We start from the raw sequence: 23,289 nt of genomic DNA, 5'->3' as shown, positions 1-23,289 counted from the left end.
ACGGGTATATTTAAAATTATTATTTAGTTTTTTCAAAATGTTTCTTATTAAAATTCTGGTAAGTCGTCATGTCCCTAAGCTTTTTTTTTTTTTTTTCTTCATGACTAATTGCTTAGAAACTGTGCTCAATTACTTGGTTACATGTTGTTTCACACCTCTGTGTTACCTGCAAACAACACTTGCATATACTCTCTGCAGATACTATTTTTTAAATTCATAAAAACAATCACTGATCAAAAAAATTATTATCGATCAAAATATCTGGTTCGATTCAAAGATTAATTTTGTAAAGCCGCTGATTGGTAGTCGCAAGTGCTTCATTCTTTGTCTAATTGTATATATTTTTTGTCATTTTGCACATGCATCACGACTTACTGTTTTCACTCTCTTGTTCTTTGTCTTGTCTTCTGCAGTATATTCATTATTATTATAATCAAATTTTTTTAGTTTTAATCTTTGTCTTTTTCTGTCTTTTAGCTCATCTTTACAATGAGTTGTTTAAATTCTTAAAGCAGATCAACAAGCACTGTTGGAATCCGATCAGAAATATTTAAGGTGGCGCCCTCCATCCTTTACCACCCCAGCTATAACCTGGCGCATCAATTTTTTTTTATATTTACTATACTTTACTTTAACTATCGTTTGCTTTCATGGTATTTAATAAATGCATTTCTCTGTCATCCGATTCTTGCTTATTCTTTCTCATATAAATAAATATATATATATATAGTCAGTTTAAATTTTATTGAAGACTGCATGTGTATACGTGTGTCAAAATAATTTTATATAATATAGTAGTGTCAGTGATGATGGTGGTGCAGATGATGATGGTGGAAGAGGAAACATTGGAGCTTCCGAAAGAATTTAAATTAGCCGGCATATCGAACTAGCTGAAATTAATTGATTTATGAGTCCAATCGGCGTAGGTCGATCACAAAGGAACAGTCTTGGATGGACAGTATTAAAACTGCTAGTTTGTATGATCAACATGGGTTCCAATCGTCGGCTCTCCTGACTTTCCGAGGACATAAGAAAAATGTCGTCTCGCTTTGGTTGAGATTCCTTTCTCTGGCGCCCTGTCGTTAAATAAAACCCTTAAAACAAAAAAATTATAAAATGAAATTAAAAAATAAAACATAAATAACCAAAAAATTTAAAATAAAGGGGAAGATAAGTAAACGAAAAATAAGAATGATAAAATAACAAGTAGTGAAGATAGCAAAACATTAATGGGACGTTATGCGACATTTTTGATGTTTTATATGCGGGAGCCTTTTGTAGTCTTTGATGATCTCTAAATATTTAAAAAAATCTGGCTTATAAGCTCAAGAATTTATGCTTTTTATTTAATTAAAACGTTTAAATTAGAATTATTAAGTTTGTTTTAATCAAATCCAGTGGTATTTTTTATTCTTCTTATAAACTTGACTGCAGAATATAATTATAATTTCATTATGAAAACAATCAGAAAAATAGACGAGAATGTGTGATTGACCATCAAGATTATTGATGAACGCCCAAGGTTTCCATGAATTTGCTACAATATTTTTTTTTACGTTTAGTATATTTATTGAATTTTAGCATCAAAAATCCTTATAATTGCCAATTGGTGAAGACAATATGATGGATCTTTTAGTTATTGAAGCACGTAGTTAAAAATAACACTTTCCATTTTTGTTGAACTACATTTTACACAATTTTAAGATTTAAATTTTAATGTTGAATTATATTTTCCGACTACCTAAAATATTTAATTTATTTTTTGAATTAAATATCGAGTTAATATAAAAATAATATCACAAAACCACAAGTATTAAATTAATTTAAAAATTAAGTTTACATCGTTTTTATAACATCAAATTTATATTAAATTTCACGTTTTTTTTTTTTCTTGTGATACGAGTGCAAATACTTTATTTTTAAATGACAAAAAAATATTAGTATGTCGTTAATATTCAAGTGATTGACCTTGCCTTGAAACTTATACACTGATCATTTCCCGTGACTGCATTGGTAAGAAAAAAAATAAACAAATAATAAAGTATATAAACCCACTGGATTGCAATTTCATCGTTACAAATACAGCCCCTCTGAATATCATTTTTTTTTTTTAAATTTTAAATCCACAATTTATATTATAAGCAACATAAGAAACTTTATTATCCATGGAAATATTCACCGAAATTTTTTTACACATGATTGGAACACTCCATCCATCAAAATATGGTGAAAATAAAATGAATCAAACTGCTGCTGATGTCAGATATGCGTTATACCGAAGAAAGATGATTTTATACCAATTTTATACCATGTCGCCAATCGACTTTACACACTCAATTCGATTTGGTGTATCATGGATGGTGATCAATTTTTTTTATTTAAAATAAAAACTTTTGTCACTCATGACTACTTTAAAAAACGAAATCGTTGAAAGAAAAAAAAAGGATACAGGAACCAAAAGGGGGTGTCGTGAGAAATTATTGTTTGGAAAAAAAAAGTGTCAATTGCGAGACAAAAAAATGTCCTAATGATGTGATCTTTGGATATGTTATGTACTTATATATATTTTAACTGAAAAAAAAACTGTATTAAATGTTGAATAGATATTTTCAAAAATTAATCTTATTTTCAATTGAATCACGAGAGTAAAAGTCGAATGATTTCAAAGATTATTTTTCAATTGTTAAAATAATCTTATTAAAATCATTAATTGATAATCAACTTGAGTAATTATTTAATTTTAATGACAAGAGTATTATTTTTACTTGTTATTGATTTGTTATTTTAAATTAAATCAATAATTTCATTAAAAAAATTATAATTATAATAAATAAAATAAATTTATATATTTATAATAATAATAGATATTTATTAATAATAATAATAAATATTTATAAATTTATAATTATATAAATAAAAAAAATTTAGTGTTATAGATAAAAAAAGTATACAAATACTTTTAAACTAAAGTTGTTACTCCAAGATGTTAATTAAACACCTGACAGTTGAAAATTTAAACAAATTGTTTGACTAATTATCTTATTAAGGTTGAATACAAAAATTAATTATTGACCGTTTTTAACGATAGAATTACGTTAAATTTGATATTATATATTTCTAACAGTATACAAAAAAAAAAAAATAAATAAACCATTAAATATTTTGTATATATACATCATTTTTAAATTTATGTTGATTTTAATATTTTTTTATCTGTTGAAATATATTTACAATATTGAATGTGTCAACTATATAAATTTATCATTTGTGGACATAAATGTATAACTTAAAGGGTTAAAATAAAAAAAAAGAGAAAAAAAAAATATATTTGCACGTTTTAACCCCTTGGGAATAGATTCCGTTAGATCTCTTCTGAATCCACTAGAAGTTTATGACTGGCTGATGGTTTTATTCGTATAAGGGGTGAAATAAAAATGAAAATAATATATAAAAAATAAAAAAAGGGAAAAAAAAATGAGAATTATAAGAATTTTTAAACAGGGTGAATCTTATTTAAATAGAGACACGATTTGGGATTTTTAAATCTCCCTTTACCTCTTATGCAACAGTATATTATATACAATCCCTGGTTTGCGTCGGTTTTTCTATGCTATATCTCATCATACCTTCCAAAATATACCTGCGTCCTGGGAAAGAAAAAAAAATTCTCCAGTGTATCTTTTTTTTTTTTTTCCCGTTTTTTTATTTATTTTATTATTTTTTATTTTTTCAGGGTCGAAGGGGCAATATAATATTACGTGAAATGGTGAATGCAAACTATTCATTTAGCATTCAATTGATGATTTTTTTATATTTTTAAAATTTTCATATAAATCATATGTATCTTTTGAAAGCAAAAAATCATCAGTAGATAATTACGTAATGGATTTTTATCATGTTGGAAAAGTTTGGTTTAAATAAAAGTCGTTGCAAATTTTATGTTGCCATTATGAACAACAATCAAAGAAATAAAATGATAGTATATTGGAATTTAATTGAAAATAGAGGTATTTTAATAAACTAGAGATTTTTTAAATTAATTTTTTAATTGTAATAGAAAATTTTACTCCAATTTCACTGTTAATTTAAAACAAAAAAAAAAGTATTTTTAATAACAGCTGAGAGTCAGTGCTGGTGGTGAGTGTTTTTGTCATTTTATTTATGTTGGTTACATTCTCTTGATTTATTTTTTTTGTTTAGAAATACCTCGAAATTCTACTTATTCGTAAAAGTCAAAATAATATTAACACTTTTCTGTTATTATAAAAAAGCTATGCTAAATAATAAAGCTTACCTCTTTTTCTTAAGTTTTTTTCTTTTAGATTTTGATCAGTATATAGCTTGAAGTCTCTGAGAATTTTGTGAAAGGGTAGTTCAGTCAATATGCGAAAAAAAAAATTAATTCTTTATGGAAGAGTACTTTAGTTTTTGCCACTTGAAAAATAAGTTACAAATTCTTTAAATGTAAATGACACAACTTATCTTCAAAATCTTTTGATTAATATTTTTGAAAACAGTGCGATTTTTAATTAACAGTGTATATTATATTTCAATTTAAGAATTAGCATTGCCACTAAATCGACCACAGTCAGAAAGTGTCCATGAATTTGCAAAAATATATTTTCGTTTGTTTCAATATTCATTGAATTTTGGCATCAAAAATTCGTTTAATAATTGGCGGAGACGATCATGGATCTATAAAGTCTACTTTAAAAAAAATATAACACTGTTAAAAATTTAGTGTTATAGATTAAAAAAGTATACAAATACTTTTAAACTAAAATTGTTACTCCAAGATGTTAATTAAACACCTGACAGTTGAAAATTTAAACAAATTGTTTGACTAATTATCTTTAAGGTTGAATACAAAAATTAATTATTGACCATTTTTAACGACAGAATTACGTTAAATTTTATATTATATATTTCTAACAGTATACAAAAAAAACAAAATAAACCATGAAATATTATCGAGTTGCTTTTGACGTTATCAAGATCTAGTGTCAAAGTTGATCAAGAAAAAAGTGTCAGAGATCGCGTTTGCAAGGTGGTTAAAATGAATTTAAACACATAATTTTGTATAAAAAAAATATATATATTTATATATGTATGTTGTTGGGGTAAAAAAAAAAAAAATAAAAGAATAAAAATATATCCACGGAAATACGAAATCCAAAATCTCTTGAGAAAACACAGCTGGTGCTGGTTACGTATAGCGTAGCAGGTAAAGATCTTGTGAATAAGGAACTGAGGTCCATAGAATTAAAGTAGAAAAAAATAAAAAGTAAAAAAATTGAAATGGGAACCCAAAAGATGTCATCTTGCGCAATTTTTTTTTTTTTTTTTCAGAATATCCCTTCTTTTACACACCCCTTACACCAATTCGGTCTGTTTTTCCTTTGATAGTTTTTATTTTTTATGCTCACTACAATCCTGCTGTGTTACTAACCCTATTCACCCGAAAAAAAAAAATAAAATAATTCTCTTCTCTTCAAACATTAGAAGAGTATAAAAATTTAAAAAGTTAGAAAGTAAAAAAAATTAAAACAATAAAAGTTATGAGTCATAAAATTGATAAACAATTGCTAAATAATTTTTTAAATAAATTAAAAACAATTTAATTTGCTTATTTTTTCTGTTAAATTTTATTGGAAAATTTTATTGATATTTATTGTCCTCAATATAACTTTTTATCTTTATATCTTGTTCATTGTATTGGGTCAATTGTTCTTGAGAGTTTCGGGTTCTGATATTATCCTTCAACTTACCCGTACGAAAACCACGACCCTCTTCCATCTCTAACAGGGTCCTTAACCCCTTTTTTCTTATTTTTTTTTTCATTTTTTTTTTTGTCAGCTGCACACCACGTTCAACATCTGTACTTATATATATACCCTTTCCTCTTTTTCCTCTGACGCCTAAAAAAAAGAGTATTTAGCTTTTTTTATATATTTTTTCCATAACTGCTGTTTTGAAGCAAGATGTGTCTTTCCTTTTTCTTGTGTTACCTCTTTTTACCTTTTTTTTTTTTCGTGATAAAACAGGAAGCATGTATAAAAAAAAACATACAGAAATAAAAAAAAAATATTGTTGATAATCTTCATCTCGATAGACTTGTTTGTTACAGATTCAAAAATGAAAATTGTAGATTTACTGAATGTGGGATAAATTTTTTTTTACATCTGCCGTTTTTACGGTCACATAATAACACATATGTATTTTATAGAAACGTGACTCCGGATGAGTCGTCAGGATTTTTTTAACTGATGACGTGGGTAAAGGATAAATTTCGTGCTACGTAATAATTTGGAAAATATAAAAAAATTTATTGAAAATATGTAACTACAGATATTTGAGGTGTGTCATAAAAATATCATAATTTCTTTCGAAAAAAAAATGAAGTTAAAAAAAAAACTAATGCGTGTAATTTTTCTTGAGTGCTCAATATAAATTTTAATCATCTTGAGCAAATATACTGCATGATAAGGATATATATATATACATATTTGAAAGAGCGCAGACTGTCAGTTTTTTATATTTAAAAAAAAAAGAAAATTTTCTCTGATTTGAAAAGCATGTACACATCAAGGCAACATCAAGCGAAGAAGGTTAAATAATAATTTATAAGATGCGCCCGCACATGGCCCTAAGGCTCCACTTATCAAATCTTTATATATATAATTTTAGATTTCTGAAAATACGTGTGTTTTAAGCGTATATGTGTTGCCTTTATCTCTATGTATTCAATTACTGTATTAATAATTCAATTGAATTTAAATTAGAAAAAAAAAAAAAAAAAGTTAACCCCTTTGATCTGCATCATTTGTATATGTATAAATAAATTTTAATTTTTCAACAATTGGTATAAATATAACCACCATAAAATATTAAAGTTTCACATAAAAAAAGGCTTAGTAAATTTCATTTAAAACGTCTTTAAGTAATTTCTATTGCTTTATGTATACATCAATGCTGGTCACTTCCGGATGTATTATTTCGTATTTTTTTTTTTTTTCTCACCAATTCATGGTCTTTTGACACTCTTACATACGCATATACAAATAATACACAGATCTTATTTATTTTTTTATTTTATTTATTTATTACTTATTTTGTTTTTTTTTTTTTTTTCTGCCTTAATTCTTGAGTGCTTCAAATCGACGAATGGAAAAAATTAAGTAAGGGGAATGTAGTCGTATATATATGCGATGAAAAAGAAGAAAAAAAAAAATAAAAAAATAATAAATAAAAGAAAATAAAGAAATAACTTTCAAAGAGGATATAAGAGTTAAGCCTAAATATGACTCTAGTGACTCTGCTTGTGTCACGTACGAGAAATATTCAATTTACATTCATAAAATTCAATTAAGCTTCAAATGTTTTGTTTTCTGGTTTTTTTTATTTTTTTCTTTAGTTGTATAAAAAGGGGATGGTTTATTGGAAATAAACGTGGGATCAAACTGAATTATAAATATACACTGAGAAAAAAAATTTTTCATGACTCGAAAAAAAAAAAGAAAAAAAAATCTTCGTTCAAGATAAAATGTTAAACATGGCCTTGTTGAATAGAAATTTTTTTATTTTTCATCATAAAATTATTTGTTGTCAATAATTCAATTTGTGCATGTCACGAATCTTAAATAACAAAAATTATTTTTTAAATTATTTATTTCTCATTATATAAAATAATAAAAATTAATTTTATTTAAATTTAAAATTTATTTAAAAACATATCTTGATTAACAATTATTTTTTTCTCTTTGTATGATTTTTTTTTATTTTACTTATTTAAAATAGGTATAAAAATTTTAAAGTATAAAACAAGAATTTTTTTTTATTTTAGAGCTTTCATTTAGACAACCATCAAAAAATATGATGAGCATGGGAAATATATACTAATGTTATATTTCCTCACTTGTCTTTTTTTATCTTGAGCTAAAAATTCATATGTGGGTAAATATTGAATACTGATTTAACTATTCAAGGGTTGAAATACCAACATCCGCTTCCACTTAGAATTGATCCACATAGCTTATTTTATTTATATTTGTCATTAAAAAAAATAAAATGAAAAAAGCCCATTAATAATGAATGCATTTTTTGCTAAATGTTTTGGTAATTTTCAAGATTTACGAAGGTATCGATTTACAATGGGGTACGGACCCCTCATAGTAGGGGTTGTCGACTCTCACGAATAAAGATTTTTATTTAAAATCTTGAAGATAAAAAAAAAAATATCTAAAAAAATGATTTTCCAAATAAAAAATATAAAAATTGAAAATACTAGCCCTTGATGGGGCCGTGAATTGATGAAACGATTAATCATTTTCGTCCCATCATTTACCTGACTATTTTTTATTTCACCCTCTTGAGTGTTTTTTTATTTTTTATTTTTTTTAAATATTTCTTCACTATATATATTCAACCAGTTTCTTGCCATGTTTTTTTTTTTTTTATGAAATTTAGTTTTCGACTCGTCACGTTTTTTGAGGTTTACGTTATTTAAGGGGCATCATTTTTAAAGGGAGATGAAGAAAGGGTTTTTTTAATCCATCCATCAGTGAACGATGAAAAGAGTTTCTGGCGTTGCGTAAAAATTCTAATGATTGAACCTCATGAGAATATTCTTAATCGTTTTTTACATTTCTTTCTATATATAAATAAATGAAAAAATAATAAAAAAGTCGGTTAAAAAATTCTCACATTTTTCAAGCTATTCTGTCATATATTTTGATGGAATAAGATTCAAGGAAAGAAAAATGAAAAAAAAATAAATGTATTCTTAAAATATCCATGTAAAAGAAAAAATATAAATATAAAAAAACAGTTAAATACGTTTTTTATCAGAGCCGGAAGTGCAGGCAAGTCCTAATTCAACACATGCTGATGCTGCGAAGAGAAAGTGAATATGTATATATACACGGATAGATTTTTTCTTTTTTTTTTACTAAAAAAACACCGCGATTTTTACGATGGCCCACAGCAATCTGGAAACGTGGGGGAAATGTATTAGAATTTGATATGGGCCATAGCAATTTTTCTTGAAGCACCTAACGGTTTGGACTTTACCCTGGTACCGTAGTAATATTTTAAATAACCATATGAGAAATGTACAAAGCCAATACTAAATACTGGAAATTGACGATGCAAATTCTTAAGAAGTGAATATTAATATTTGATGAGACAAACCGTAAATTTTACAATGTAGAAAATTAAAAAAAAAAATATGTACACTCGAAAAATTTGTTTGAAACTCAATAAAAATTGAAATAAGCAATAGCAAATTTTACAATAGTTATAAATTTTTTTACCCCGCACCGCCCCCTCCCGCTCGTGAGGGGCAGTGCAGGAAATACTATCTAACAAATAGAAAAATTAAATAAATACACAGATAACGTTCAGACGATAATTTATTATAGAATGATTTATAATAATAATAATAATAATAATATTTTTACATCCAACTTTTTGGTATTAAAGGAAAACCTTGAGATGTTAAAATTTCTGACGTTATAACTGATGTATATACTCAATAATTTTGTGGTGTCGAATAAAACCTAGTTCAGTATCATTTGAGTCGATTAATTTATATGCATCAAAGTGTTCATCCTAATAGTTTTTTATTTTCTTTGTATTGTAAACTGTATTATTAACTTTTTATCAATCATATTACGTTATTCTATAGGAATAACATTTATATTTTTTTTTAAATAAAATTAAAATTTCACTTGTAAATTAAAGAAAATATATTTTTAAAATCCCTTGATAACTTCAACAAAAGTAACACTGGCTGACTTTGAATTAAGCACATTACACATTTCGCCGTTAAAATTTATTTCATGTCTGTGCACGTCTGATAGAAAGAATCGATTATCGGCAAAGGCAGACGAAGCTAAAAATCATCTGGAATTTCCAATGCGCAGAATAACGGCCGCGCAGTAATTTAATTTTTTTTACTATGGCCCATTAGAATTTTCGCTGAGCCCATATCAACATAGGCTTTTGAATACTGCAGTCGGTAACAACGAGCATCGCGGCAAGTAGTAGATAAAGAATTGCTATGGTGCATTGTAATTTTTAGATGAAGACATTCCAATTTTTTCAACATAACTATTGTAAAATCTACAATATGCACAGCAAGTTCGACGCTGTGCTCAAGCAAAAATAAAAACCTATAAAAATTACTATGGTACATTGTAGTATTAGAAAAGAAGCATAATAATTTTTTGAACTTAAATTTGTAAAGATTCCATGTTACGTTGCAGTTTTTATTTTATACAAAGTAAAAAATCGAAATCTCAAATATTGCTATGGTCCATTGCAATTTTTTAATCACAACATTGTTTTTTTTCGTAATATTTAATGTAAAAAATGTATTAGTTGACCGATGTTTCTTGAATACTGTGGGACCGTAGTAAAATTTCGTGAAAATTTTTTTCCGTGTATAGTACAAGAAACTTGAGGTATGCAGTGTGTAAATTTGTATGAGGGTGGATATGATCATGCCATAACAGAAGTATAACAGTGGCTAGAAATGTAAAACATCGACGAACACCCTTTCCCGAGTGGAAATTTCAGTCCGATTCGGATCCAGGACGGATCCGGTTTGCCTGATTACATATCCGAATCGGATCAGGCTGGCCGGATCCGATTCGGACTGAAAATGTAACGCCGGCTGGCTCGATCGGATCCGGTGAACCGGATCCGGTTACAATAAGAACACCGTGGCTAAATCGGATACCAAATTATGTATCGAAATACATTTTAAATCGGATCGATTTTACATCGGATCCGATTTTACATCTAAAACGGATCCGATTTTACATCAAATTGGATCGATTTTATCAAATCGGATCCGATTATATTTAAACCGGATCCAAATTTTGTTTTAAAAAAATTTTGATTTAAAAAAAAAAATATATTTGCTTTTTTCAATTATTTTTTTTAACAATCATTATTAACAATATTTTTATCTTAGAAAATTCAACCTAAACTAAACTAAAATTCCGGATTTTGCGGGGATCGATCTCGGGGCTATTCTGTTCAAAGTCGGCAACTCTATCCTATTGACCACGGCGGCGTACGTGGAATCCATAAAATCAAAAGTCCTTTACAAGTGTAGAAAGTTATTTCAAAATTACAATAGAAAAACTTGATATGATTAATACTATATATATGCAACAATGTATTTATTATTATCAAAAAATAAAATGACATTCTGAAATTAATTTTTTTTTTTTTTTTTTCAAATACTTCTAAGTTGGATCCGTTTCAAATCAGGGAAACCGGATCCGGCTTACCTTAGCCAAGCCTGACCGAATCCGGAAGTTAACTTTGACAAAAAAACAAACTTCAATTAAAGTCCGGCATTCCGGATCCGAATCGGATCAGGATAGAGTAAGGAAAACCGGATCCGGTTAGCCTTAGCCAAACCTGACTAAACCCGGAGATAACTTTGAAAAAAAAAATAAAGTCCGATTAAAGTCCGGCAATCTGGATCCGATTCGGATCAGGAAAATGAAGCCGGATCCGGTTAGCTGCCAAACCTGACTGAACCCGGAGATAACTTTGAAAAAAAAAATAAGGTCCGATTAAAGTCCGGCATTCCGGATCCGATTCGGATCAGGATAGAGTAAGGAAAACCAGATCCGGTTAGCCTTAGCCAAACCTGACCGAATCCGGAGATAACTTTGAAAAGAAAAATAAAGTCCGATTAAAGTCCGGCAATCTGGATCCGATTCGGATCAGGAAAGAGTAAGGAAAGCCGGATCCGGTCAGCCTTAGCCAAACCTGACTGAACCCGGAGATAACTTTGAAAAAAAAAAATAAGGTCCGATTAAAGTCCGGCAATCTGGATCCGATTCGGATCAGGAAAGAGTCAGGAAAGCCGGATCCGGTTAGCCTTAGCCAAACCTGACTGAACCCGGAGATAACTTTGAAAAAAAAAAATAAGGTCCGATTAAAGTCCGGCAATCTGGATCCGATTCGGATCAGGAAAGAGTAAGGAAAGCCGGATCCGGTTAGCCTCAGCCATAACGGATCCGAAAAGGGTCAGGAAACCCGGATCCGGATTACCTTAGCCATACTGGATCCGATTCGGATCAGGATCCGGCCAAGCCGGATTCAATTTCCACTCGGGTTGTTATTATAAAAAGTTCTCAGGTTGTCACACAAAGGGATAAAATAATGAGAGTTATTTGTAATTAGTCAATCAAGAGGTAATGCCTCGAGTCAAGTATGAGAAAGAAATATATATGTATTGATAAAAGCATGTGTGCTGATAAGAACTACTGTCCCCAATTTTTAGAAATTTAATTAAAATATGATAGAGGTGAATGAGGATGCTGAGGTTTGACAATGATCCCATAAATTGATGCCCAGCTTTTCTCTTCAAAAAAAATTAGATTTTTTTGTTGAGTAATTATATATTTAAAGCAACAACGACAATTTGTAAACAATAAACACACATGACTAAATTTCTGAGGTTATAACAATTCTCAACATTTAACAGTTTAATTTATTTTTAAAAAAAATAATTATAATTATTTAACTATACAATAATTATTAAAAAATTTATTTAAATTTTTATTTATTCATTAGTATTATTATCAAGATATTATTAAATAATTATTGTCTATAAATAAATAATTTTGGCTAACTTAGTATGTTACATGTGCATGGTGTAAAAGTGCCCATTGGTGTTCATGTATGTGTGTCTGTGTGTGTCTCTCTTTGCAAAGCATTGCCAAGACAGAAATAGATTTGCATCGATTCGCATCGTGGTCAGCCGTATAATCACACGTGAGGTTTAATATTTTTATTGATTTAAATATAATATTTATTATAAAATTTGTCATTGTTCTATTGCTATAAAAAATTATTTTTTAAATTATTTAACTTATTAACAGGGTGATTGTCATGATTATTTTGACAATATTTGTTTAATTAGAACCGATTTTAAGAGGTTATGCACAAAGTCATTGCGAGGGTTGTGAGGGGCTTCTGACGTCACAGACAAAACTGAAATTGTTTATTTTAGGTTAAGTTTATAATTAATTACTCCTTGATTGACTTATCAACATATAAAAATCTTTCGCGCATTCAATAAAACTCGGTTTCAAGAATATGTGTGGTTTTTTTTCCAGACTTTTTCATCATTTTTTCTATCCAAAAAAATTGGTCGAAATCTCCATAAAGTCCAATGTTAAATAATGTTTTCAATAATTAATTTCAAAAAATTCAACCGATCATCATAAGAAAATAATTATACTGTCGTATTCCGAATGAAAAGATCTAACTGTGTACAAAATTACAGAACATTTTCGTTATATTTCAAATAAAAAAGTGTTAGCTGCATAACTTTCTTAAGGACAGATTTAATATTCATAAAAATTTTATTGTTCTTATTTTACATTTACGTGACATTATTAATCCGTTATAATTTATTAATATAAAATGTTATTTTGGAAATTTCCATGCCAGAAATATATTGATAAATTAATAAATTTATTATAAATCGAAAAAAAAATTATTTAACAGAAGTTTCTTGTGTGGTAAAAAATCAATAAGTGAATATGTATTATTTTTTTTGATTCTAGCAAGATGTATTAATAATAAATAAGTAAATAACAACAATGTCAGATAGAGAAGCAGATTTGGAAATAAGAAAAGCTAGAATTCTAGCCTGGCAAGAAGAAAAAAAAAGACAGAGAAGAGAAGAAGAGCAAAGAGATGTAAGTTTCGATTGATAAAAAAAGATAAAATTCAACATTATTGACAATAATCAAATTCTTTTATAATTATTCTGTGTTGTCTTTTGATTAAAAGGTTGCATCAGAAACTGCTCGTGTTGCTGGTCCAAACAAGGATGAAGAATGAAACAAAATTTTCTCTAATATTGTAGCTAATTTATTAACTATCTTTTTATATGATAAATAGCTTTTTATTTAAAATAAATAAGTTTTGAAAATTTTGCAATATTTTGTATTTTATTTTATAGAATATAATAATTACTATTAAAATTGTTGTAAATAGTTTTATTTATTGACTTTTTGTTGATGATTATTCATTTAAAACTTTCAATTGCATTTTCAATTGTTGAAGATAACATTATTATATCAACACCATTTGCTGCACGTGTTGGCAATTCAGATACTTATTTAATGCTTTTTTTTAAACTAATTATATTCCACATTTCTCTTACTTACTCATACAGTACAACACATTTCTAAAAAACACAAAAATTTATTTTAAAAAAATGTAAATTATTAATATAAATAAGGACAAATTAACTTACATCTTTAGCAACATCTTTGAGAGTATTATTTGTAAAATATGGAGTAACTCTGATATATAATTTTGTACAAATATTAATTTTAAAATTAATACTGTCGTTTAAATTTGACCATAACATGAAAATAAGAAAAATTAATTAAAGTAACTTTTTATTTTTTTTTTATGAAATTAAATGTACAAAAAATAAATAATACAATCGAAAAAAAATGTCCTATAGATTCGTTAAAAAAAAAAAAAAACAAAAAACTACGAAAGAAAAAACTTTTTCTTTATTAATTAAAACTTTTTTTTTTTATCCAGTTAAAGAAAAAAAATTTAGAGTAATATTAATATATTATAAAAAAATAATAATGATAGTAATTGAATCTGTATTAAATTTAAAGAATATAAAAACAAAAAAAAAAAATAATAACTTTAATAAAAAAATTAATTTAATATTTTAAAAGTAAATTATAGATAAAGAAAAAAAGGATAATTATAACTCGAGTATATATAAAATAAATACATATCTATATACTCAAGTAATGTATAAATTTTAAAATAGATTTTGATTTGATAAATAATATAAAAATATTTTTTTTTCCATATTAAATTTTAGTTGATAAGATAAATGACTTATAAAAATACCAGAAAGAAGAAAAAAAAAAATAAATAAATTGATATTGTTTCAAGTTGAGTTATTCGTTTCAAGTATATAGACTAATGATTATTCAGATATATATATTTAAACATGAGTCGGTGAAATTTTAGTTATTATTAAAGTTTTAAAAAAAAACATTTACCGTGAAACTTTTTAGTGCTAGATATATTTTTTAATATTCTTTTGAGCTGAATATATATTTGTTATCTAAAGTGAGTATATAAGATAATTTATTTTATGCAGAAATACATAATGAAGGATGTGATTTGGCAATTTTTATTCACTTTTATACAAGGGATTGAGGATCACTGGGTGCATTCAGTGATTCGAGGGGCACGGTTCGAGCACTCCGACGATAATTACACGGTGCGAGACCGCGAGGGCCCCGGGACCCCTGAAATGTATGTTCGATCGGCTGGTTTTTGAATTATTTGAAAAGAGACAGACCCCCATTTGTGTTGCTCTGCACCTATATATATAAATAAACCCTATACCCGTATTCAGCATATAATATTTTGTTTTGCAAATTATTTATTTCTTGATCATTTTTTTTTTTTTATATACATTAAGGTTTATTTATTTTTTCAATCTTTTGTCTAATGGAGAAACGAATTTTTGATTTTTTTTTAATATTAATTAATTTATATCAATATTAAAAAATATAAATAAAAAATTATTATGTATTGCAACATATTGAAATTTTTAATTACAAGATAAAATATATTTATCAAATTTATATGAAATTAAATTTTAATTTATTTATTAAAAAATATATATATTATCTCAAGAGGACTTCCTAAGTTAATTATTATTTTTTCCTTTATCTATACCGATTAGATAAGATACACTAAATATATTTGTGGTATGAATTTTTTATTTATTAATATATATATACGATAAAATCTTGTATTACAGGCAGTGATTTCTTTTGAAATCATGTTAATATGAGACTACAGTATTCTTGGAAAAATCAAATCACAAAAATAAAAAAAAAATATATATATATAAATTTCTTTTGTAATTTTGTTTATTTATTTTTATTTTTTATATTATCTTTATTTAATAATGATATAGAGAAGAAGAAGAAGTCAAGAATAATCCCACGATTTCGTTCGATTCAAAGCCACATCGAATGTTATAATTTCGAAATAACGTAATTTCCCGCCACTCAAGTCATCAAGATTTGAGTTAAAAAAAAAATAAGATACATTTATATATATATATGTAAGTGAAAAAAAAAATCAGTTTCGAATAGTGGAATTGGTGAAGACAAAAAGACATAGAAACACAACAGAATGGAATAAAAGAATAGATGGGAGAAAAGAACGCGGCAACAAATGACTGTGTTTAAATTTGAACGTGACAAAATTTAAAAATTCTTAGTCAAAAGAGAGGAGAGTATTCACTCTGTATATATTTTTTTTTATAGCAACTTTTATTTGCGTTATTCCATCTTTGCCTTTTTCATTTTTTTTACTTTTATATTTATATACACGAATTTATTTCTTTCCAATTCTCATTTTTTATTTTTATTATTATTCCGTTCGCGAGCGCCAATGCATATATAGGCCGCCCGCACACGCTCGGATTATTTATTTTTTTTTTTCTGTATTATATGTACATACTATTGTTTATAAAAAAATTGTTGAAATGCATTGTAAATTATTTAAATCAATTGCACGATTAAATTTAAAATTTTCATTGAAAAAAAATATATATTTGTTATGAAAATTTCAACATGTTATTTTGATAATTAAATAAAATATACATATTCATATCAATTTAGAGTAAGACAATAGTAAAGCTTTTATCCATTAAAAATTGTAAAAAAATTTTGTACCGTATCGATGGATTTTATACCGAATGATGGAAAAATATCTCAAATAATAAATATTAATAAGCATGATATATGACATGACTTTTTATTATTTTAATAAAAGCCGTTGCAGTTTATCTTTATACTTGAAGATTTTATATTTTAATGTCCATCAATCACTATATTCTTGTCTGAACACCCTGTAATATATTTACACACTCAGAAACAATTTTTTTTTTTTGAGTTTGTAAAATGAATTTCTTCAATTGAAATAATTAATTTTGTTTTAGAATTTTTTTTTTTTTTTAAACAAATTTATTTATAATAAGAAAAATATATTAGATTTAAAGCCAATTTTTTTGTTCGAAAGTATAAAGTCACTATTGGTTCGTGTAATAATTTTTTAAATAACAATAATGATAAAAAAATTGCATTAAAATAATTATAATGTATATGAATAAAAAAAAAAAAAAATACTTCCGATTATGGAAAACAATTTTGTGTATAAAGTAGAGATATGATTGAATATTTTAATCAATTTTATTTAAAACTAGTGCATTCTGCAACCTTATTGAAACAATTATAATATGAAAAAAAAATTCTTTCGATTATGGAAAATACTTTTGTGTATAAAGCAGAGAAATGATTGAATATTGTAATCAATTTTATTAAAAACTAGTGCATTCTGCAACGTAATTATACAGTATACTTCTGCTGATGATATTCAAAATCCAATTTAAAGTATCATTGTGAATCTTTTATACTGATACAGCTATATAACCATCACAATAATCATTTAAACCATAAGAGCTAAGAATCGAAGAGCTCCTACAGACATTTACATTCGACAAACCGCGACTTATGCTCATCCAAGGTTCCTGTTTCTCGATCTACAAGTTCTTAAGAACTCGCACACAAATACACACATAAATGAAATAAAATGAAAATAAATAAATAACACGAAATGGAAAGAAATAAAAGAAAAAAAAAATTTTTTTTATATGCATTAATTCGTGTACTTCATGTGACGAAGGGTGAATCCCCGATGAGGAAGTTAATGGTGGGGGCCCCCATCGACACTGTCTTCTGTGCCCTTTTATTTTCCCTTTGATTACTCTCCTTTTTTTTTCTCATCTTAAACTCAATACACATACACATACACACATATACAAACACATAAAAAGACTGGTAACTTGTAATATAATATTCATATTTCGAATGAAAGATCGTATCTTGCAAATGAATTGAACGCGCTCTGATTTGAGATATATCGGTTCAACTCTACGGCAATCGCAGAGAAATAAGATAAAGTAGTGGAGAATGAAGTATTATAATATATTGTATTTGAAAAAAAAAAATATATATGAAAAAATTCTTTGGAATATTTAAATTAAAATTTTTAAAATAAAAAATAAAATGTATAACCAATTATATTAGTATTCTATTAATTTTACAAAAGAATTTATTGACTGTATATATATAAATGCATTTATAAACCTTCAGGAGTTTTTTTTTTTTTTTTTTTTCTTTAATAATATACATTTGTATAGGTATATGTAAAATTTTAAAATGTATAGTCCTAAGCAGGGTTCTTTGTGGACACAATAAATTCACAGGTTGAAAAAGAAATTATAATATTATTTGGTATTTCCAAAAATTAATCATAATATTATTTAAATTTCATGATAAATTCAAATTTTTAACACAAACTTTTGAATTTTGGAAACAAGAAAATAACAATAATAATACAAAAACCATACAAAAAGTTTTTTATTTTGAAATGTTGTTTTTTAAAAAAACCAAATGAAATAAACAGAACAATAAAAAAAAAAAAAATTTTGAGAAAAAAAGACACTGTGTGTGTTAAGAAAAAGTAAAAAAAAAAAAAAAAAAATAGAAGATAGTGGAAGCTATATAAGAGGAGAAAGATATTCCAAGCCAGGTTAAAATCCAAATGGATTCCCGAACGAAAAATACCGACGAGCTGGGCAATTAATCATATTTCGAAAATCATTCCACGCCGAGATCGCGCTGCTGAGATATACTATATAGAGAATAATATAGCCAGGGGCCTGAAAATCCCAAAGTCATATTGTAAGGCCCAGTATTATAACCGCGAGACTGGTCCCTGTATGTCAAACAAAATATGAAATATTCCAAGACGAAAAAGATGAAGCAGACTTTATTCATATTTTTTGAAACGTCCAATCTTGACATTTATCGAAAATGAATAAGTTTTTTTATTTATTAATAATATTTCATAAAAAAATTAATGATAATTATAATCTTTCTATTCATTTGCTGATAAGAGATTTAAAAAAAAAAAAAAAAGAATTGATTTTAATATGATCCATACACATAAGTATAATATTTATTGATTAAGTTTTTAAATTCATTTTACTGTTTATATCCTGCAATAAAAACCGGCTGGTAAAAATGACACAAAAGAATATTTTTTTCTTTCTTTTTTGGGTCCTCATTTTGCAGTCTTTCCTCAGATATATTATTCTGAAAAATAGTTGAAATAAAAAAAAATATATATAAAAAATTCTGTTGAATTGTATTATGAAAAATAATAAAATAAATAAAAAACGCGAAAAGATATAAAAGTGAGAAAGAGCGATGATGGGTGGAGGATTTCAGGACCCAAAAGACGATATCCAAAGGGGCCCGCGTCCGTCCTTTCTCCCCACATGGACTCACATATTGTAGAACCCCGTTTGGTTTACACGTCAGTTTGAAGAATTCTTCACGAGTCAGAAAAATGAGCATCGTCATGTTTTTTGAAAGTAAAAAATGAAGATCGTGGAGCCTCGAGGTCTAACCTCCAACAACATGTATATATATATACACAAGAATGGGTCCAACAGGCCCTTTTATTTTTCTTTTTCTTTCATTTATTTATTCATTTTTTATATTTTTTTTATATTTTTTCCCTGTACAAAAAGGCTGTGTGCCTCTTAATCGTACTGCACATCAATTCCGTATAAATCAAGAAATTTTTTTTTTCTTTTTTCTTCATCCAGAATACTTAAAAAAAATTATAAATAAAAAACAACGAATTTTTCCTCCTGCACTCAATTGATTATATTTTTTTTTATCTCTCTTTCTTTTGTGTAGGTGAATTGAATTATAAAAACCAAAAAAAAAAAAAATAATATAGTTAATGATTCAGAATATTTACTAATATATATCAGTCAAAAAATTCACATTTAAAACATAACCTACAATCGCATGCATCCACTTGCTCAAATAATAATAATCTTCAACAAAAAAAGCTTTATTTGTTATGAAATTATTAAGTAAAAAAACACAAGCATCAACTGGTTTTCCCACAGTGATATATTTCCATTAATTTCTTGAAATTTTTAATAAAAAAATGATTTAAAAAATGTAGAATACAAATTTGGTTATGCGGGTATATAATGCGGGTGTATGGCTCTTGAAAAAATTGACAAAAAAAAATTTAATAAGTATTTGTTTGTTATTTTTTACAATACAAACTTGAATAAATATTCATTAAAATATTTAAGGGTAATAAAGAAAATTTGTTGTCAATGTTTTCATTAAATTTATACAACTTTTTTTTTAAAAATTTTTGAGGCAGATGGTTATAATAAGCAAGTCCAAATACATAAGATATATGATTATAGATTTTTTATGTAAAGCTGTCATACCAAAGTGTTGTTTCATTTTTACTGGCAAAAAAAAAAAAAAAATAATAATTCAGCTAGAATTTAAAATAGAAGTTGTTGTGTTCGATTAAACGATGAAAAAAAGATACATGATTCGATGAAAAACGATGCTGCACATTTAGTATAAGATTTTATATAAGATCGAGAAGAGAGAACAGAAATTAATAAGCGACTCTCGTTTAGTATGTGTGCGAGTCTTAAGTTGCTTAACTTTGAGTGCTTGCAGAGAACAAAACACACACTGCAGTGACGAGTTCATACAATATATATTTTATTATATATACACAAAAAAACAAAAAAAAGAACAAGAGACAGAATAAGAAAAAAACAAAAAAAAAAAGAGACAGACAACTCAAAGAATGAGACAAATAAATGCGATGTCTTCGACGCGTCATTTGTGATGTTCGTTAATTAAGCGATTGATTCAATTAAAACTGACAATGTAAAGAAAGCTTACATTTACCATTATCTTGTTGTAATTATTTTTGAAAATTAATACATTCAATATATATTTATTTTGTATATATATATTTATAATTTTAGTTGACAGTATTAATACTTATTATCACATCAATCAAATTAAATTAAACAATTTAATTAATTAATTAAATATATTAAAAATTCCATGCTGGATATTGTTGATGTCTTTTGTCACGCATGAAGAATTTTTAACTCTATCAAACAATGAAATTTTCATAAAGAAAATTTAGTATTTTTTTTTTTGGTAAAACAAAACAATTGAAACAATTGTTTTTTGAATTTAGCATGAAAAAGAACTCATTCAGTAAAAAAATATGTGTTTAATCTTTATGTAATTTTTTACCTGAAAGAACAACCCCTAAATTTAATAGTCAATTAATTTTTTATCTAATTGAGCTTTTTTTAATAGTACTAATATATTTTTTTAAACATCTTTTCAGTATATTTGTGTGTAAAATTGACGCAAGAGTTTGTATTAAAAGCACTCAGTGTTTTTCTCATTAAAAAAAATAATTAAATAACAACAATTTATATAAAATATATAACGAAAAATATGCCATAAATAATTTGGCAGAATATTTATATTATTCATAAATAATTAACAAAATTTTATTGTTTTTTTCGTTAATAAATACAATGAATGCAATAAAGTTATAATTAACAACAGACAATTTAAAAAAAAAAAAAAAAGATCCCATGTATGATACATATAATAATGTTATATCTTTGTGCATAAAGAAAAATATAAACACATAAAAAATAATTTATAATGAGAAGAAAAAGAGTAAAATAAAATATACAAAGTTGAATAATTACATTTGTAAATTCTAACGATGAACAAGATCATGTGTTGTAGGCCTTGTGCTTATTTATAAAATAAAATTTAAAAAAAAAAATCATATATTGATCAGTTTTTAAAAAATGAAAAAGGCATATGTAGAATAAAGAATAATTTATTTTCTCTTTCATATATGAGCTAATGAAGCGTGGCTCTTGTAGATATAAAATAGAGTAGTACTGATATATACAGGTCCCTGTGGCCAGACGTTTAAGAGAGACAAGGGTTGTATTACGATCATATAATATACATACACATATACATAATATATATAAATATAAAGAAAAAAAAAAACATGGGACTAAAGCTGTCCAACACATACATATATAAAATGCACACTTAAACACATTAACTTAAGTATAAACATTGAAAGAAGCCACACGTTCATTTTAAAATTGGAATAATATATAATATATATTTTTTCTTTGGCTCGTCGAACTTTGAAATGATGACTCAACAAATTTTCAATATTGTGGGAACAAAAATTTCTTGATTCCCCTTCACCTTGACTTCTCTCTGGGCATCTCTTTAATTCAAATCGTTTCCTCTTTGTTCCGATAATATAGTCTCTGACTTTTATATATGCTCAACGATGGAGACAAGTGTAAAACAAGCAAAGAATCGACAAGGAAAGAATAATAATAAAATATATATATATATGTATAAATTTTATATGAAAAAAAACAAGAAAATAATCGAACAATGAAATCGTTTATATGTTCAAAGGATCTTGGATTTTTAATTAATATAATATTGAAGATGGCGCATGATTAGGCTTTTCTCTATTGCCTGATATTTTAGTTTTTTTTTTTTTTTTACATCATCTTTTTTCATGTGGAATAATAAGAAATAAGATTGTGCAAAAAAAAAAATGTAAAATAAAAAATAATGTTATGAAGGGGATGGGAGAAGGGGGTCATGAAAAAGACAAGACGATTCGACCGCACGCGCCTCGTCATCCTGCATCAGGCATTCGATTGAGCTTTTTTATATGAGTAATTATTTCGTCTCTTTATAAACACAATATGAACGGTGATGCTCGTTTATTTATTTTTTTTTTTATCCAGATGTATATAGTCTAGCTTTATCTATGTATTGCACTTAAAAATTTAGTGTAAAAGATAAGAAAAAAAAAATATGTGTATACATGTATATTAAATACATTAATTTTCATGAGAGGAAGTGACTTCAAAATTTAGGGTACACTATAGATAAATGTTTATTAGAGAAGAGTACAAGAGATTGCAATGATTTCACAATTTTTTAAAAATCATTTCGGTAAGATTACAAAAGATTATTGAGAATTCCTTTCTCGATGTACATCAGATTACACAATAGTGACTTCCCCTTGAATTATTTTTCGAGTAATAGAGTGCGTATTTCTAACATACAGTCTTCCTAAATATAATTTTTCTTTGAGACTTGCAGGAAATTTTTTCGATCAAAATTAATTACTAATTTTAAAAAATTTCACTGGCAGAATATTAAAATAAATTGTTCGACAATCAAAAATATTAAATTAACA

The 23,289-nt window shown here is 26.2% G+C and overlaps 1 long non-coding RNA gene across 1 annotated transcript; it reads left to right on the top strand.

Annotated features, from left to right (window-relative positions):
* Window positions 1-12,725: 12,725 nt before the first annotated feature.
* On the top strand, window positions 12,726-13,971 carry LOC122848050. Its single transcript, XR_006373437.1, has 3 exons — window positions 12,726-12,801; window positions 13,599-13,733; window positions 13,828-13,971. It is a non-coding gene; the product is annotated as an uncharacterized LOC122848050 (long non-coding RNA).
* The last annotated feature ends 9,318 nt before the right edge of the window (window positions 13,972-23,289 follow it).

Source organism: Aphidius gifuensis, linkage group LG1, assembly GCF_014905175.1.
Source record: "Aphidius gifuensis isolate YNYX2018 linkage group LG1, ASM1490517v1, whole genome shotgun sequence".
Classification (NCBI taxonomy): domain Eukaryota; kingdom Metazoa; phylum Arthropoda; class Insecta; order Hymenoptera; family Braconidae; genus Aphidius; species Aphidius gifuensis.
This window is presented reverse-complemented; position numbering and strand designations above follow the sequence as displayed.